Source organism: Phocoena sinus, chromosome X (assembly GCF_008692025.1).
Source record: "Phocoena sinus isolate mPhoSin1 chromosome X, mPhoSin1.pri, whole genome shotgun sequence".
NCBI classification, from domain to species: Eukaryota; Metazoa; Chordata; class Mammalia; order Artiodactyla; family Phocoenidae; genus Phocoena; species Phocoena sinus.
The window spans coordinates 127,482,768-127,503,372 of record NC_045784.1 but is presented as its reverse complement, the minus strand read 5'-3'; the positions used below and the strand labels follow the sequence as shown (position 1 = coordinate 127,503,372).

General features: G+C 40.0%; 1 pseudogene; it reads left to right on the top strand.

The window, feature by feature from the left end:
- The first annotated feature begins 19,318 nt into the window (after positions 1-19,318).
- On the top strand, positions 19,319-19,824 carry LOC116747245 (annotated as a pseudogene).
- The last annotated feature ends 781 nt before the right edge of the window (positions 19,825-20,605 follow it).

The following is a 20,605-nucleotide window of genomic DNA, read 5'->3' as shown; positions in this document are numbered from 1 at the left end:
AGCCATCTTGTTCGGTACACAGGGTCCTGACTGCAGCTAGACTAGTTCACACCAAAGGATCTTTGCGTGGTCTCCCAAGCTCTGCTGGAATGGTCTTAAGAATGCCCCTGAATTGCCTGTGTGTTTTGATAGAGTGATGCTATATTTAACATAGATAACCAACAAGGACCTAGGTGACCAACAAGGACCTACTGTATAGCACAGGGAACTCTGTTCAATATTCTGTAATAACCTAAATGGAAAAAGAATCTGAAAAAGAATTAAAAAATAAGCCACCCATCAGTTACAGAGTTTGCAAGGAACGTGCACTTTGGGGACTCCTGACTCACCAGGCCCAAGTGGCACTTGAGACACTTCCTATAAGCAGCCCAGGGAGTCAGGAACATGTGTCAGTTCCTGCCCTGTCTCTAGAAAACAATACGACAATATTAAGACAATTTTGAAATGAAAGAAAAGTAGCCATAACCCCCTATTCGAACAGAGCATTCCTCTTCTCCCTTTTGGACCTCCCCACAAGCAACAATATGCTTGTACTCTTATTATCATCAGATACAAAAGATATCACATTCTGCTTTTTCTCCCCTCAAATTGCATTATTAATAATTCCATGTTGCTAAAGTTTTTGCCTTTGTCATTTTTTAAAAATAACTGTCTTTGGTAATGAAAGTAACTCATGTGCCGTCATATGATGTAAGCCGCCCCAAAAACAGACCAGGGAAAGAGCGGGCTGCAGGAACAAGCAGTGTGGGCCTGGGTGTGCGGGCTGCTCCCACCCAGGACCAGCAGGAACTGATCTCTTCCTGAAGAGGCAGCCAGAAGCCATATCACCCCCTGGGCCAACAAGGCCTCACCTGATCTGGTATCCATAACCTATCTGAAGGTAGCTCCTTCCGCCCCTCCTCACTCCCTCTGCTCTCAGGCCACCAGCCTCCTTGCTGGACCTCCAACATTTTAAGCACAGTCCTGCCTCAGGGCCTTTGCATGTGCTGTCCCCTCTGCCTGTAACACTCTTCCCCTAGATACCCAGGGGGCTAGCTCCCCTACCTCCTCCACAAATATCACCTCCACAGACAGACTTTCCTTGACCATTGAATCTAAAACAGCACCCTTTACCCCTCGCTCCATCTTGATTGTCGTTGATAGCACACACCCCTTGTAGACATGTTTCCTATGTATCTGCATGTTGTTTGTTTAATGTTGCACCGCACTAGAATGTCAGCTCCACACAAGCGGGGGCTCAGACTCTGTCGTTCACTGCTGTATCCCCATCCCTGGCAGAGGGATGGTTTGTTGGATGAACAAACACAGGTAATCCCACCTCAAAAGCCAAAGTACGAGAAAAGAAAGCACCCACCTTATTTCCAGAAGGAGAATAATTTTATTGTGTTCTCTGATTACAAGGCTAATATATGATCATTATAAGTCTTTAGAAAATAGAGTGAAGTGTTCAGAACAAAACAAAAAATGACATGTAATCTGGTTTTCTTGAGAAAAATCACTGTTACTATTTTGATATGTTTCTTCTCTCCCTCTCTCTTTCCTCCCCTCTATATATGGATAGATGGATAGATAGGTAGGCAGATGATATAGATAGATAAATAGAGATAGATATGTATAGAAATATGTATACACACCTCAAAAAATGGAATTCATGCTGTACAGGTTATTTTGTAAGATTACACTCTGCGCTGAATATCCTTGTAATTCAGTCTTTGCCCACATCCAGAATTATTCCCTAAGGATAAACTACTAGAAGCAGAATTGCTGGGTCAAAGAAAATGAACAGTCACACGGCTTAAACTATGGGCTGACAGTTGCCTTCCAGAAAGACCGAACCATGTGCACTCCCCAGTGCTGAAAGATAGCACCCACCGTCTGGTACCTGCACCAACACTGGCCGTTCTACCTTCTTAAAAATACCTGCTCATTTGATAGGCATTATTGCTTTCGTTTGCACTTCTCTGTTTATTAGTGAAGAGGAACTATCTTTCACATCTGTGGGCCGATTGGAGTTTATTCTTTTGACGCTCATTGTTATTCTGGGGCACAATCAAGCCCAATCCTTACCACCACCACCACCCCTGCCAGCCACTGGCTTTGTGTCCCAGCTGCCTCCCAAACTTGCTGAGTGACTTTGGTACAGGGGTTACATTTGCAGGGCCACCATGTCATTGACTGTAAAGAGAAGATACCACAGACCTCATAAGATTGGCATGAGGGTTAATCGCATGGTATGTGTAAGGTATTTATCACAGCATCTAGTGTTTAGTAAGTCCTAGTAAAAGGGCAAGAAGAAAAAATAAGTTGGTGTTACACTACTGTCAGTAATCCCTAGGGTTTCACAATTAGCTACAATTTGAGCTATTCATTTGGAATTGGTTTTTGTTTTGTTTTGTTTTGTTTTGTTTTTTCGCGGTACGCAGGCCTCTCACTGTTGTGGCCTCTCCCGTTGCGGAGCACAGGCTCCTGACGCGCAGGCTCAGCGGCCATGGCTCACGGGCCCAGCCCTTCGGCGGCATGTGGGATCTTTCCGGACCGGGGCACGAACCCGCGTCCCCTGCATCAGCAGGCGGACTCTCAACCACTGCGCCACCAGGGAAGCCCTGGAATTGGTTTTTTTAATCAGGGAGCTTACCAAATCTTTACTAGAAATATTTGTTGAATTTTATCAAATATCTCTTTGGTATCTATTGAAATTATGATGTGCTCAGTCACCTCTGAACTATTGGTTGATGTGATTAATGTTAACAGTGAATTTTCTGACGCTGAATCACCCTTACGTTCGTGGATTCATTCAGTGAGAAAATATTTATTCAGCATCTACTTTGTGCCAAGCACTGTTCTAGGCTCTGGGGATGCAACAACACAAGAGCAAACAAGACAAACCAAGTCACTGCTCTCGTTCTAGTGGGAGAGTCAATAAAGAAACAAATATAGAATGTCCATGCAAAAGACAAGAATACACTGGGCATTGTTTGAGGAATGACAAGATGGCCCGCGTGGCTGGAAGCCTTTGGTGAGTATGGGGGGGAGGGGGTGTCTGATTTATGTGTGGGAAATGGGGTGGAGCTAACAGTGGAGGTGCGTGTTGGACATATTTGGATATGTTTTGAAGGTGAAAGCCCACAAGATTCACTGACAGATGGGCTGTGGAGCATGAGAGAAATAGAGGTGTCACAGGTAATAGAATGGATTTGCATATATTCAAATAAGGAGGACTGCGGGAAGAGCAGGTATTGGAGGGAAGATCAGGAGCTTGGTTTGGGAAACGTTGAGTTCGGGATCCCTGTTTAGACACACAGGAGGAGACATCAAGTGGGCATTTGGATACATGCATCTGGAATAACACTTGATGTATTTCGTCATTCATTTAATGTTGTGCTGAATTCTATTTTCTTGCATTTTATTTAGGAACTTTTATTTTATTAGTCTGCACTTTTTTCTTTTCTTCTTGGGCTATCATTTTCAACTTTTCAAACCCAAATTATGCTAAAGATTCTTATCTAACCGGTCTGGGTTGGAGTCCAGGAATATTCATTTTAGAAGCAGTCCACAGGATTCTGATGCAGGTGGTCCAGGGACCTTACAGTGTGCTTTAATGTTTTCAATTTCTTTCAATATTATTCATCCATTCAACTCTCTATTTATCCTTTGGTCAATTTTTGGTCATTTATATTTTCCTATAAAACCATCCATGGCATCCCAGGTCTTCTAAATTTAGCATAGAATTTGCATAATAGTATCTTATAATTTAAAAGAAATCTCTCTCTCTTGGCCAGGACTATCCTTTGTCGTATGCTGAGCCATGTAAACTTGTATGATCCTTTTTTTTTTAACTGATTGTATTTGCCAGAGTTTAGACAATTTTACTTTATGTCTTCAAAGAACAAGCTCTTCAAGTTATTTTTCAATTGTCTTCAACTTCAGTAATTTATTTTGTCTTTATTAATTCCTTCCCTTTATTTTCCTTGCGTTTTTCATTACTGTTGATGTAATAATTTCTCTCTAACTTCTTGAATTCAATGATCAATCTTTTCTTGTTAGTCTTTCTTACTTTTTTACAAAAGGGGTTGACTTCTGGGAAAGATGCCAGTATATGTGTGCCTTGACAGAAATCTCCCATTGAAATGAACAAAAAGGCCCAAAGAAAGAAGAAAAATTTTCTCTGGTGAATGCATATGCCGGGCACAATATAACTTGTACTAAAGTGAAAGAGGATTCTAGGAGACAACACACAACCCTCCAGCTCCTGGGCATAGGGCAATGAAGATAATTCCAGCTGGTCTCACTAGTTCTCTCTGGTTTGGAGGATGACATATAAAAAGTGCTTCAGAAAGGAAAAGAAACACTCCTCAACTTAAGCCCTTTCTTCCACTGAAAATCACTGGGGAGTGGAGTAGAAATCTTACTGGGTACTTGTGATTTTTTTTCCTGCTAAAACCAGCTTGCAATGGTGAAAAAAGGGAGGTAGAGCTTTACCACCTAAGACGGGGGGTGGGCGGCAGCAGATTTAAACACAAGACAAGCTGCCAATGCCAATAGACAAAAGAACAGACAATCACTGGATATATCAGGAGTATCAGCAGAAAAACAAAAACGGTTTACAAGAAAGATAACATACCTTGACCAATTCGAGTTCATGCCAAGAATACAGGGATTTTGTAATGTCAGAGTTTTATTTTATTTTCTAGCTTTATTGAGGTATAATCGACAAAGGGCATTATGTAAGAATAAAATGTATAATGTGCTGATTGGATATACATGATATATTGTGAAACAATTACCACATTAAGGTTAGTTGACACATTCATCACCTCACAGTTACTACTTACGTGTATGTGTGAACATTTAAGATCTTCACTTAGCAAATTTCAACTCTGCAACAGTATTGCTAACTATTATCACCATGCTGTACATTAGATCCCCAGAACTTATTCATCTTAAAACTGAAAATTTGTACCCTTTGACCAACATCTCCCCAATTTTCCCACCCCCAGCCCCTAGCAACCACCATTCTACTCTTTGTTTATATGAGTTTGGCTTTTTTAGACTCCACATATAAGTAATACCATATAGTATTTTTCTTTGTCTGAGTTATTTCACTTAGCTCTCAAGGTTCGGCTGTGTTATCAGAAATAGCAAGATTTCCATCTTTCTTGCGGCTGAATAATATTCTATTCTATAGCACCTTCTTTATCCATGCATCCATTGACAGACATTTAGGTTGTTTCCATATCTTGGATATAGTGACTAATGCTGCAGTGTACATGGAGGTACAGATATCTCTTCCAGATAATTATTCCATTTCCTTTGGATATATACCCAGAAGTGGAATTGCTGTGTCATAAGATAGTTCTATTTTTCATTGTTTTGAGGAACCTCCATACTGTTTTCCATGATGGTTGTGCCAAGTTACATTCCCACCAACAGTGCACAAGGGTTCTCTTTTCTCCACGTCCTCACTAATGTTTGTTATGTCTCGTCTTTTTGATAATAGCCATTCTAACAGGTATGAGGTGATATCTCATTGTGGTTTTGATTTGCATTTCTTTGATAATTAGTGGTATTCAGCACCTTTTCATGTACCCGTTGGCCATCTGTATGTCTTCTTTGGAAAAAATGTCTATTTAGGTCCTTTGCCCATTTTTAAATCAGATTATTTGGGTTTTTGCTAATTGAATTGCAATGAGTTCCTTACATATTTTGGATATTAAGCCCTTATCAGATATATGGTTTGCAAATATTTTCTCTCACTCTGTGGGTTGCCTTTTAACTCTGTTGTTAGTTTCTTTTGCTGTACAGAAGCTTTTTACCTTGATGTAGTCCCACTTGTTTGTTTTTGCTTTTGTTGCTTGTGCTTTTGGTGTCATGTTCAAAAACTTATTAACAAGACAAATGTCAGAGAGCTTTTCCCCTGTGTTTTCTTCTAGGAGTCTTACAGTTTCAGGTTTTACATTTAAGTTGTTGATCCATTTCCAGTTAATTTTTGTGAGTGCTGTAAGATAGGGGTCCACTTTCATTCTTTGGCATGTGAACATCATTTTCCCAACACTTTTTGTTGAAGAGGCTATCCTTTTCCCATTGAGTATTCTTGGCTCCCTTGCCAAATATTAGTTCACTGTACATATTTATTTTATTTCTAGGCTCTCAATTCTGGTCATTGGTCTATGCCTATTTTTATGCCAGTATCTTACTGTTTTTAACTATTATAGCTTTGTAATATAGTTCAAAATCAGGAGGTGTGATGCCTCTAGCTTCATTCTTCTTTCTTGGGATTGCTTTGGCTATTCAGAGTTTCTTGTGGTTCCATATGGATTTTAGGATTTTTTTCTATTTCTGTGAAATATGCCATTGGAATTTCTATATGGATTGTATTGAATCCATAGATGACTTTGGGTAGTATGGATATTTTAACAATATTAATTCTTCTGATCTGTGAACATGGGATACCTTTCCTTTTCTTGTGTCTTCAATTTCTTTCAGCTATGTCTTATAGTTTTCAGTGTACAGATCTTTAGTTAAATTTATTTAGAGATCTTTAGTTAAATTTATTAGGAGATGTTAACAGTGTAACATCTCCTTAGTTAAATTTATTCTCAAGTATTTTATTGACTTTGATACTATTATAAATAGGATTGTTTCCTTTATTTCTTTTTCAGATAGTTCATTGTTATTGTATAGAATTGCAACTGATTTTTGCATGTTGATTTTGTATGCTGCAACTTTAGTAATTTGTTTACTAGTTCTAACAGGTTTCTGGTGGAGCATTTAGGCTTTTCTATATATAAGATCATATCATCTGCAGAGACAGTTTTACTTCTTCCTTTCCAATTTTGATGCCTTCTATTTCTTTTTCTTGCCTAATTGCTCTGGCTAGGACTTCCAGTACTATGATGAATAGGAGTGGTGAGAGTGGGCGCCCTTGTGTTGTCCCTGATCTTAAAGGAAAGTTTTCAAACTTTTACCATTGAGTATGATGTTAGCTGTGGTCTTGTCATGTATGACCTTCATTATGTTGAGGTACATTCATTCTATACCAAATTTGTTGAGAGTTTTTATCATAAACAAATGTGAAATTTTGTGAAATGTTTTTTCTGCATCTATTGAGATTATCATGTAATTTTTATCCTTCATTTTATTAATGTGGTGTATCACATTTATTGATTTGCATATGTTGAAACATCCTTGCATCCCAGAGATAAATCTCACTTGATCATGATGTATGATCCTTTTAATGTGCTGTTGAATTTGGTTTGGTAGTATTTCGTTGAGAATTTTAGCACCCATGAGGGATATTAACCTGTAGTTTTCTTTTCTTTCAGTGTTTGGTATCATGGTAATGCTGGCCTTGTAAAATGAGTTTGGGAGAGTCCCCTCCTCTTCAGTTTTTTTGAAGAGTTTGATAAGAATTGACATTAATTCTTCTTTAAATATTTGGTAAAATTCACCAGGGAAACAATCTGATCCTGGGATTTTCCTTGTTTGAAGGTTTTGACTACTGATGCAATCTCCTTACTCATTATTGGTCTATTCAATTGTCTGTTTCCATATGATTCAGTCTTGGTAGTTTGTATGTTTCTAAAAATGTATCCATTTCTTCTAGATTGTCTAATTTGTTGGTTTATAATGGCTCATAGTAGTCTTTTATCATCCTTTGTATTTTTGTGTCTTTTACAAATACAAATCATTTGTATTTGCAATGTGTCTTCTTTCATTTATAATTTTGAGTCTTTTCTCTTTTTGTCTTCGTTTGTCTAGCTAAATGTTTGTCAATTTTGTTTATCTTTTTAAAAAACCAACTGTTATTTTCATCAATATTTTCTATTGTATTCCTATTCTCTGTTTCATTTATTTCTGCTCTGATCTTTGTTATTTCCTTCTTTCTACTAGCTTTGTGCTTAGTTTGTTCTTTTTCTAATAACTTGAGGTGTAATGTTAGGTTGTTTATTTGGGATCTTTCTTTTTTCTTAATGTAGGTGTTTACAGCTATAAATATTCCTCTTAAGGCTGCTTTTGCTGCATCTCAGAAGTTTGAGTGTGTTGTATTTCCATTTTCATTTATGCCAAGATATTTTTTGGTTTCCCTTTTTATTTCTTCTTTGATTATTGACTGTTCAGATATGTGTTAATTTCTACATATTGGTGGATTTTCCAGTTTTCTTCTTCTTTATTTTTATAATTTATATAAAGTTTTTTTTTTTTTTTTGGCTGCAATGGGTCTTCATTGCTGTACATGGGCTTTCTCTAGTTGTGGAGAGTGGAGGCTACTCTTCACTGCGGTGCGCAGGCTTCTCATTGTGGTGGTTTCTCTTGTTATGGAGCATGGGCTCTAGGCACACGGGCTTCAGTAGTTGCAGCATACGGGCTCAGTAGTTGTGGCACACAGACCTTAAAGTGTGCGGGCTTCAGTAGTTGTGGAGCACGGGCTCTACAGCATGCACGCTTCAGTAGTTGTGGTGCGTGAGCTCAGTAGCTGTGGCTTGTGGGCTCTAGAGCACAGGCTCAGTAGTTGTGATGCATGGGCTTAGTTGCTCTGCGGCACATAGGATCTTCCCGGACTAGGGATCGAACCTGTGTCCCCTGCATCAGCAGGCAAATTCTTAACCACTGCACCACCAGGGAAGTCCTCCAGTTTTCTTCTTATGACTGATCTCCAGTTTCATACCATTGTGGTTGGAAAAGATTCTTGATATTATTTAAATCTTCTTGAATTTAAGATTTGTTTTGTGGCCTAACACATGATCCGTCCTGGAGAATGTCCCATGTGTGATTGAGAAGAATGTGTATTCTGTTGCCGTTAAATGGAATGCTGTATATATGTCTGTAAGGTTCATTTAGTCTATACTGTTTTTTAAATCTGCTGTTTCTTTATTGATTTTCTGACTGGATGATGTATCCACTGTTGAGAGTGGGTATTAAAGTTTTCTACAGGGACAATTAAACAGACCAAAGGAACTAGAGACACCAGTGACTGATTCAGATATATATGGGCATTTGCCATATAAAAGAAGGGGCATGACAGATCAGTAGAGATAAAGGGATTATTTGATAAGTTGAGCTGGAAAACAATGGTTGTCCATATAAAAAGATGAAATTTGATCACTACTTTATACCACAATGAAATAAACTACCTTACACAATAATAACACTCCAGATGGATTAAAATTTGATTATCAAAAGAAAAACATTAAACTTTTAGTTAAAACTAGAGATGAATATATTTCCACCTTGGAGTGGTGATCCAGTTATATAAACAAAATCCACACTGGTAGATCACGAGAGGAAAACTAAGACGAAACTAGTTGCAAAGGTGTTGGAAAGGTGAAAACGCAAACAAAGGACAATGAAGCAACCCAGAGATTAACAACTGTAGAAAGCCCCTTCCACCCCTATGGATGGAGGGGGAAAAGGGAAGAGATGATATCACCAGATCTCAGGAGCTGGGGTCACGCAGTAGGAGCTGGAATTGTCGAGTACAGACTATTCAGGTGGGGCAGAAACAGGCTTGCCTAATAGGAATTATAACTATGGAGGAGACATGGCCACTGCCAGAGATGCCACCCAAAGCAAAGAGAGAAGGGAGAAAATACCCTGGCTTCTCACTCCTCTTGCTTTTAGATGTCAGACCAGTTCCTCCCTTTGGCCAAACTCTAACTGGCAGCCAATGGACATGCGAGCCTGAAGGATGCCAGCCCCCGGTGTTTCAAACCAGAGAAGGGAGAGGGCAGAGAATGAATCTGAGAGCAAACAGGCAAATGGCCAGCACAGGTTTCCTAAATTAGTCACAAAAAGCACTAAAAGAAGACAAATTTACAACATTAAAATACAGACTTTCGGCTCATTAGAAGTCACCTTAAAAAAAATGAAAAGACAAGCTACACAGGTAAATAGGCAGAAGACATGAACAGACATTTCATAAAAGAGGGATCACATATGGCCAATATCCATATGAACAGATGCTCAACCTCATTAGCAATCAAGGAAATGAAAACCAAAACTACAGTGAGATGCCATTTTACACTCGTTCAACTGGCAAAAATTTAAAAGTCTGGCAACTGTTGGAGAGGATGAGGGACATCGGAACATCTTATGCTTTGCTGATGGGAGTGAAAATTGGTACTACCACTTAGCCGAAACAATTTGGCCTAATATTGTGGAGTAGGATGTTTGTGTCTCCTACAATGTAGCAGTCACTTCTAAGTACAATAGGAGACCTGTATAAGAATGTTCACAGCAGCACTGCCCACAACAGCACAAAACAAGAACAACGCAAATGACAACAGGAGAATATGAATAAACAAGTTATGGTATATTATTCAGCGGTGGGAGTGAATGAACTAAAATTTTAAACAATAACATGGAAAAATGTTGGTAACAATGTTGAGTGAAAAAAGCAAGCCAAGATTACATATATGGTATGACCCTTTTTTATGAATTTCGAAAAGAAAATGACAATCTATTGCATACATATGATAAAATTACATATATATGTATGCATTTCGATTATAAATACAGAAATTCAGGATACTGATTACCTCTTAATTATGGGAGAGACAGGGAATGGGATGGAAGATGAACACAAAGCCAGTGTCAGATAAGGGTAATGTCTTAGTTCTCAAGTTGGATATAAGGATCACAGGCAGTCTTTATGTTAATTTAAATAATTAAAATGAATATATTAAGGCCGTGAAAAAACCAGTAGTGATAGTGCACTGTAAACCAAGGGTTATGATTAATCTAATTCTTCGTAACAGAGGTTCTAAAGAAAAGAAAAAGAATTGGTTAACAATTCCGGTTAAGCATAGCAGCTTGAACAGATGAGTTTATTCTGCTCCCTCCAGAAACCTCGCTCAGATTGAGTCTAAAGTGATGTTTTAAAGTATTATAAACTCACAATGGCAAAAAGAGCAAAAGAAAAGATCTGCAAGAGAAATGGCAATCTTCAGAAGCTGGAACGTGGACAGAGCAGCAGTGGCTGGCTTAACCAGCTAGAGGAAGGCATCAGAGGGGAGAAGCAAGCTGATTTCCAGAGAACCCAGAGAGCCTTCAGAATTGGAGATGCCAGGCACCAAGGAAGGTAGGGTAATGCATGGGGCTGAAAATACAAGGGCTTATTAAAAATCTTATAAGGGGCAGGTGCCCATTTCTATCCCAGCCAGTCAGGTAGCATACCTCCAGTCAGGAGACAAGAGGTTTATTCTCCGTGAAACTGTGAACGCCAGGCACTGTGAAGGATGGGAGGGCAACAGAGAGATTAGCAAACCTGCACGTTGAGTGACGTCTCCCTCTCCCCCAGCTCCCAGAACTCTGGAAGCTAAGGCCACCAGGTGACCAGCTTCCCGCCTGCCTGAAAGCAGCACATCCCCACACACAGATTCCAGCGGAAGCAGAAAAGGCAGATTTCAAACAAACATTAATATTAAGGGTAACTTTAAAAATACAATAGTTGGAATTTAAAATTCAAGAGGAAATTTGAAAATAAAGTCAAGAAACTCTCCAAGAGATAGAGAGAGAAGAAAGAAAATATTCTAAAAATTAGGGTATCCGTCTAAGAGGTCCAAAATTCAATGAATAGGAGTTCCAACAAAAGAGAACAGACTAAATGAGGAGAGAAAAAATAATACAGTGAAATTTCTCAAAACTAAAGGACATGAGTCTTCATGGAAGATGTGAAGTTGAAAAGTCCCCACCAAGTACCTATCAAAATAAATGAAAAAAATACCCACATGAATATACAGCATCATAAGAGTTCAGAATACTGTGCATAACGAGGAGATTCTCAAAGCTTCGGAAAAGGAAAGGTGGTTCCAAAGATTGGTAATCAGAATGGTACATGACTCACTAGTTGCAGTAATGGAAGCTAGAAGACAGTAAAGGCATGCCTTAAATTTTTTCAGAGAAAATTGTTTCCAAGTTAGAATTCTATATCCAGCAAAGTATCAATCACACGTGAGGGAGAAATAAAGCTATTTGCAAACATATACAATCCCCCAAAATATGTAACTTCCATGCACACTTTCTCAGGAAGCTACCAGAGGATGCCCCCTCAAAATGAAGAATTAAAACATAAAAGAGGGTAACATGTGATCTGAGAAAATGGACGAGAAAGAGGAAGGAGAAGAGAATCTCCAGGATGAGAGCTGTGCACTACGTCTAAAGAACAAGTCACTGGAAGAAGGCGACCCCCAAGGGTGAAAAACAAGGAAGCAAATCTGATGTGTGTGGCTGTATTACAAGGAATTTTACATCTCTGATTAGAAAGCCTGGAAGAACACTGACTCATAGGTGCAGAGAAAATGAAAGCAAATCAACTAAAGGCAGTAAGTATTGACTCCAGGAAAAATCAAAAGATGTGTTGTAATGGGAGAGAAAGATATTGCTTGGCTGTGAACAATATCTACATAGTCATGATAATGTAAACACTGAACATTTATTCCACCAAAGATTATGATAGAACTATATTGGGAGCAGGGGGAAGAGGGAGTATAGGGGTGCCCACTAGTGTGAGAGAGACCACTCCTCATCTTAAAATACTTAGGCCTGATTAAATCATGTGTAAAATGAAAAATCAAGGAATATTAGTATAAGAATGTTATTTTGAATACAGGAGGTTAATACCAGTTTAAAAAGATGTGATTTGAACATGTTATCTCTGTAGAGTGATGTGCAGGAATGGGGAGGAGAGTGGGCCCTGCTGTTTTTCAAGATCAGTCCACTTATATGGAAAGCGCTACGATTTTAAATTGCATTTATATATTACTTTGATAAAAGATTAAAAAAAGACCCTGAAAATCGGGACTTCCCTGATGGTCCAGTGGTAAAGAATCCGCCTTGCAATGCAGAGGATGCAGGTTCAATCCCTGGTCAGGGAACTGAGATTGCCACATGCCGCGGGGCAATCAAGCCCGTGTGCCACAACTACTGAGGCCGTGCACCTCAACTAGAGAGAAGTCCGTGCGCCACAAAGAAAGATCCCTCATGCCTCAACGAAGATCCCGCTTGCCAAAACTAAGACCTGATGCAGCCAAAAATAAACTAAATAATCTTAAAAAAAAAAAACCCAAAACTGAAAGTCCTCTACCCCCAGAGGTCACCACTGTTAACTGTTGAGTAGGTAGCCTTCCAGATGTTTTGCCCCATCTTACACCACGCACAAAAATCAACTCCAGATGATGGATCAAATGCTTAAATGTCAAAAGTAAAACTTAAAAACTTTTAGTGGACCATAGCGTTCTGACTTTGGGGTGGGGAAGAATTTCTTAACCAAGCCCCAAAATGCACTAACTAAGAAAAGATCAATAAGTAGCAAATTCTCCTACTCAAAAGACACAATAAGGGACTTCCCTGGTGGTCCAGTGGTTAAGACTCCACACTCCCAATGCAGGGGACCCGAGTCCGATCCCTGGTCAGAGAACTAGATTCCGCATACCACAACTAAAGATCCCACGTGGCACAATTAAGACCGGGTGTAGCCAAATAAATAAATAAATAAACAAATATTTTTTTAAAAACAAAACACCATAATCAAAACGAAAGGACTAGTCTGAGATTAGGAGATTTTTGCAACATATATAAACAACAAAATATCCAAGGCAAGGAACTACAAATCATTAAAAAGTGGGTAAGAGTTGCAATGAAAACAGGCAGAGGACATGAGCAGGTATTTCACAGGAAAGGAAATATGTATAGTCTCTCTGTGTCTCTGTTTGTCTCTCTCTCTCTACTGTCTGTCTGTATACACACACACACACACACACACACACACAGAGAGAGAGAGAGAGAGAGAGAGAGAGAGACCATGGTCATTATTGATCAGGGAAATGCAAATCAAGAGAAGCTGAAGCCTTTCTCAAATGTCACCTCCTGCAGGAGGCCTTCCCTGGTCACCCTATTTAGGATTCTAGCCCCATATATTCCCTAATTTATATAGCACTTATCACCATCGAATACACTACTCTATGTGTTTATTTTATTTCCTGTTATCTTCATCCCACTAAAATGTCAACTACAGGAAGGCAGGGATTTTTATCTGGCACAATGCCAGGCACTTGGTGGACCCTTAATAAATATTTGTTGCCTGAGTGGATGAACGGATTTAATAAAATAAGAGCTCAAAGAGAACTTAATAAATAAAATAGGAGAAAATATTCAGAGGTCTATTGAGAATAAATTTTCTCAAAGCAAGAACTGAATCAGCAGGTCATAAAAGCATACCACATATGAAGAAAAAATGGATACAGAATCATTAACTTGGAGGCATGTCTTGATTAAATTATTTAACTTGAAGTAGAGAGTTCTTGAGATAGTCAAGCAGAAAAAGCAAATCACTAAAGGGAATAAAAACCAGACTTTCCTGTACTTCTCCATAGATACTATCAGTGCCAGAAGACAGTGGAGCGATGTTCTACAAAGTTCTGAGGGAAAGAAAGTATGACTTGAATATTTCACCCAGCCAATTTATTATTCAAGGGTAAATGCTATTCACAGTCAGGAAAGACTCAGGGAATTGAGTATGCATTAGCCCTTCTTGAAAAACATACCCAATGAGAAAAATCTTGCCAACCAAGTGGTAGATGAGAATTCAGAAATAGATAGCTATGGGGCTTCCTTGGTGGCGCAGTGGTTGAGAGTCCGCCTGCCGATGCAGGGGACACGGGTTCGTGCCCCGGTCCGCGAAGATCCCACATGCCGCGGAGTGACTGGGCCCGTGAGCCATGGCCGCTGAGCTCTGCGCGTCTGGAGCCTGTGCTCCGCAACGGGAGAGGCCACAACAGTGAGAGGCCCAAGTACTGCTAAAAAAAAAAAAAAAAAGATAGCTATGAGCATTAGCTCTCTCTTTCTATTGAATCCATTAAAATGTGAAACTAAGGCTAACTATAGAATCTCCACTAAATGACTAGAAGAGTCACAGCCTTGCAGAATAGAGTATATTATAACCATTTAAAAAGTGAAGCCAAAATAACCAACAAAAATTGGAAAGTGGGAGAACAAGAAAATGAGGTGGAAAGATTGAAAAGATGAGAACAAGTCTCATCTTCCATTGTGGAGAGTCAATTGCTAGTAGCTATGTAGATTTCAATTGCTAGTAGCTATGTCGATTTCAAAAGCTAGTAGCTATGTAGATTTCAAAAGCCAGTAGCTATGTAGATTTCAAAAAGTAGCTATGTAGATTTCAAAAGTGGGGGAGGAGAGGGGAGAGGCAGACAGGAAGGGCCGAAGGCGGGAGAGGAGGAAAAGGAAACAATGTTTTCCAATCACCCTTCTGTCCCCCAGAGGAGCCTCTCTGGAGCTAATAAACCTTAGGGGGAAGGAACATTTACATCAAGTTCAGCAGTACCTTTATTTTTACACTAGCTCCTTTTTTATACTTTAAATTCAAGTAAAACCAAATTTCACACTTTTTATTAAAAACAACATGACTGGTATGATCCCAGTATTATAAAATTCTTTCTAGACAGTTTGCTGTCTTCTACCTGGACACGTGTATAAAGAGACGGTTGGGAAGCTATTCCCCAAATGGTAACCGTATTTCTTTCTTTTCTGGGTAATGAAATTGTTGGTGATTTACTTGTTTCTTCATTGTAATTCTTAAATTGCTTCAGTTTTGTAATATGCATTACCTACTTTATAAAAAAAATAAAGTGATTATTCTCTTAAAACTATTAAGAATGAAGAAGCGGGCTTCCCTGCTGGCGCAGTGGTTGAGAGTCCACCTGCCCATGCAGGGGACACGGGTTCGTGCCCCGGTCCGGCAAGATCCCACATGCCGCGGAGCGGCTGGGCCCGTGAGCCATGGCCGCTGAGCCTGTGCGTCCAGAGCCTGTGCTCCGCAACGGGAGAGGCCACAACAGTGAGAGGCCCACGTACAAAAAAAAAAAAAAAAAAAATGCTACCCTGATACAAACTGAATATTGCCACCCTGATTCACTGTTCACTAATTATGGTGGAGGAGGACAAATGGAATCCAGGAGTGATTAACACGAGTCTTTTTTTTTTTTTTTTTTTTTTTTGGTACGCGGGCCTTTCACCGCTGTGGCCTCTCCCATTGCAGAGCACAGGCTCCGGATGCGCAGGCTCAGCGGCCATGGCTCACGGGCCCAGCCGCTCCGCGGCATGTGGGATATTCCCTGACCGGGACACGAACCCGTGTCCCCTGCATCGGCAGGCAGACTCTCAACCACTGCGCCACCAGGGAAGCCCTAACACGAGTCTTAATTGAACTTTTGCTAAGTTGTGCAAAAGGGGCCACTTGTTTACTGCAGCAAGGCACCTGACAATGGCACCTTCTAGGCCTGCCTGCCCATGGTGGAGGGCTGGCAAGAGCCCTGCTTACCCAGTGAGGTGGTGGTAAAGCAGTTTATCCCTTATTTGCAGATGTGATGGATATTTTATAATAGAAATAGCAAACACATATAGTGCTTACTGTGTGCCAGGCACTATCTGGAATGCTTTACACATATATTCAATCCTCACAACACCACCAGGAAGTTGATCTATCCCCGTTATACCATCGTGGAAACGGAAGCACAGTGATAGTGAGTGACTGGCCCAAGACCCCAGAGCTTGGACGTGGCAGAGCTGGGATTCAAAGCCAAGCAGCCTGGCTCTAGTATCAGAGCTCTTAACCATTACATTAATTACAAAATGCCATATTTTAATGATTCTGAGATGCACTTTTCTCATCTCTGAAATTGAGAGGCATCTTACAAGCAATGGTATTTCATGGTTTAGCTTTGTTAGGGGTATGCAAAATAACACTGCTTCTGAAATTCAGTGATACAGAGTATTAAACTGTCCACTTAATTACCCATTCTCTTGAAATCATGGTGCCACGGCACGTCACACACATTAGTGCTTGGGGAAGATCTTCAGCACCAGTAAGACCCAATATTGGGCTGAGTGGGGCAGTGGTGGCATGATCAGGGCTTGGTGTTCCATCTCCCGAGTTTCATTAATGCACCCTTCAGCAGCAGATGGCAGCACAGAGACCCCCGTGTGGAGCTGGGATTCCCTCTCCCTGAAGATACATAGGAATCTCCCCATGCCAAATGCCATCTTGGATAGCAGAAGTGTTTGGAGAAGAAAGTCGAAAAGACTGAGCATTTAGTTAGTTTGAAGTACCTAAAAAAACAATGACCTTAATCTGCAGAAGAGTTCATATCCTTTAATTACCAAGTCCACGATTTTTCTCTTCTACATCATGGGAACAGGAGTTTCAAAGTGAGATAAGAAGAATTATAGCAAGTTAGGAAGGCTGAACTTCTTTGCCTATCTGGATAGGGTGAGTATAAATTGTTAATCTCACAACATTAATTGTTTCTTTATTTGTATATTTAGTCGTTACAAAAAAAACAAGATTTAAAACAGTCTAAATAGTGTTATGACTAAAGGATTTGGAGAGAAGTGCACTCAGAAAGCCTGGGATGCCCACAGTGGCGTGTGCACTTGGGTCTCTCAAGGCCCCAGTGGCACTCTCCCATCACTTGGCAACCAGCAGCTCTCCATCCCTTACTCTCCCAGACTCCTCTCCTCTCCACTCACCACTCACAAGCTGCCCTTGCTGGGGCCCATTCCATGCCCCAGCAAATGATTCTGCTTCCTCAAGCACAATGCTGACAATGCCTAGCTCTGCCAGGAAGGTCATCATGCCCACTTCTGCTGGTGCAGACTCAAATCTCATTGCTGTTTCCCCTTACCATGCCACACAGAATTTCCCTAAACACCAAGAAAACCAAAACCAAAGGAGAGACATGAGAGGCAGCACTTATTCTAGGGAGAGCCTTCTGGTGCCCAGAAAGAGATTCCTTCCAGTATCCTCAAGTGGGAAGAGAGGGGACTCCATGGAGTGGACATGACTGCTTTGGTCAGCCCATAACCCTTCCTCCGTCTTCTAAGAATACTGGGTTTCTCCTTTAGGAAACTACTCCTCCTCAATTAATATGGTTAATTGAGGTAGGGAGGAGGCTGTTAATCATAGCTCAGACTGGCCAATGAGGGTAATCCGTCTCTCTAGCCAGAGGAATTGGTCTAGGGGTGAACACCTGACTGAGGCTGGGTCCGTGAGACTCTTCACAGAGAGGAAGTGCATGGTGGGTGAGGATCCCTCTCTCTGCTAGCACCAAAAACACTAAGAACCAACTAACTTCAGTCATCAGTGGCTGTCTACAGAAGGAATAAATTATCTACAGAATGGAGTCAATTTTCGAGAAAAAAAAACATCCCAAGACAAGGAAGGAGGGGCAAAGCCGTAGCAATTTTAAGCCCCTAAAGTCAGCTCAAGCCCTGAACTTCCCAGTCTAGTGAACCAATAAATGCCTTTTTGGCTCAAGCTAGTTTGAGGTGGGTTTCCATCACTTGTCACCTAAATTGTCCTGACAACTGCAACGCACATACATGGGAACCCAGAATTCTGTGGATCTTCACTCAGACCACTAACATGGCCCAGCTACTCTGCATTGATTGCCCATAGCTACTGTCACAAACTGATTTCCTCACCCTCTACTATTTACTTCTCTATTCATGGCTTCTACACTACCGTGGTTCATTCTCCCTGATAACTTCAGCCTCCCAAGAACTTGGCAGAGGTACGTCTCTTCTTATGGCTCCTCTGACCTCTGTTGACCTCATGGCCTTCCAGCTTCTGCTCCCACTGCTCACTACCTCATCCTTTAGAAGTTCCCAGCCACAAGTTCCTTAGAGGATCTGATGGGCCGGGCTCATCTTTTTGTGTTGGGCCACAGCACAGATCAGTACATAGCTACACTGCAAGCTCCTTGAGGGCACCTAAGTATATTTTGTCCAACTTTAAATGGTATTATAATTTTTATTATCAGTTTCGACATGTTCATTGCTAGTATACAGAAATACAATTGATTTTTGTGTGTTGATCTCGTATCCTGCAACGTTGCTGAACTCATTAGTTCTAAGAGTTTTTGACATAGATTCCCTGGGAATTCTGCATAGACAATCACGCCATCTGCAGATAGGGACACTTTTATTTCACAAGGCCAAAATTGCTAGAACTGAAAAAAACAAATACGGAAATCCACAATTATAGTTGGAGACATCAACAACCCTCTGTCAGTAACTGATATATCACACAGGCAGAAAGTCAGTAGGGATGTAGATGACCTGAACAGCGCTATCAATCGACTTAATGTAATTGACATTTATAGAATACTCCACGCAGCTCTTTCAGTACCTAGCGCAGCCATGGCTAATAGTTCCAAGAAGCATCTGACCCTTCTATGAGCCTTAAACTATCAAGCTGAACATTTTGTCTTAAAAACAAAGGAGTTTTAAATTATGCAATTAATACATGGCTCCTTGTCCATGTACCAATCCCCACAACCTGAGAGAATGTTCCCCCTTCATGGTTTTCCTAAGTAACAGACTTAAGTATGCTCCAGTAGGAAGTAAAGAAGATCTGCATGAAGCAGCTCATTAAGGCTGATGGTAAGATCTTTGTGGGCACAAAAGGAATCACTTCTCCAGTGACCAGTGATCCTCAAATTATCTGCTACCCTAATCCCCTCAGCAAGGTGAATGACACCACTCAAATTGATTTGGATACTGTGTATGGTGGTGACCAGAGGTGCTAACCTGAAAAGAGTAGGTATGATCACCAACGGAGAGACATCCTGGCTGTTTTGATATGGTTCATATGAAAGATGCCAAAGGCAACAGCTTTGCCACCTAGATCTCCAACATTTTCATTACTGGCAAAGGCAACAAACCATGGATTTCTCTTCCCTGAGGAAAAGGTGTCTACCTCACTATTGCTGAAGAGACCAGAGACTGGCTGCCAGACAGAGGAGTAGGTAAAATGATCTATAGCAGGTAACATAATTTGAAAAGGTTTTTTAAACTTAAATCTAATACAGCATGAATATATAATAAAATAATCCATTCAACAACAACCACAGAATACACAAGCTCACATGGAACATTCACCAATATAGATCACATTGTGGGTCATAAAATACACCTTACAATTTTAAAAGAGTAGAAATCATATAAAACATATTCATATATCACAATGGAATTAAATTAGAAATCAAAACAGAAAGATAGCTAGAAAATCGTCAAATTAATTAAACAACCTACTTATAAACAACACATGGGTCAAAGAAGAAGGCTCAAATAAATCTAAAAATATTGCTAACTAAATGATACAACTTATCAAAATCTGTGAGATGCAGCAAAAGCAATGCTTAGAGGGAAATTTATAGCATGAAAGGCACATATTAAAAAAGAAGAAAGATCTAATATCAATAATCTAATCTTCCACTTTAGGAAACTACGAAAAGAAGAACAATTTAAGCCTAAAGGAAATAGAATAAAAGAAATAATAAAAATTGGACCAGAAATCAATGAAACTGAAAACAGTAAAAACAGTATAGAAAATCAATGAAATCAAAAGCTGATTCTTTGAAAGATCAGTCAAAGTGATAAAACTCTATCCAGTCAAACCAAGAAAAAAAAAGAGAAGAAAAAAATAACTAATATCAGAAATGAAAGAAGAGCCATCACTACTGCTCCCATGGACTACAGGATAATAAAGGAATACTATGAACAATGTTATGCTCACAAATTTGATAACTTA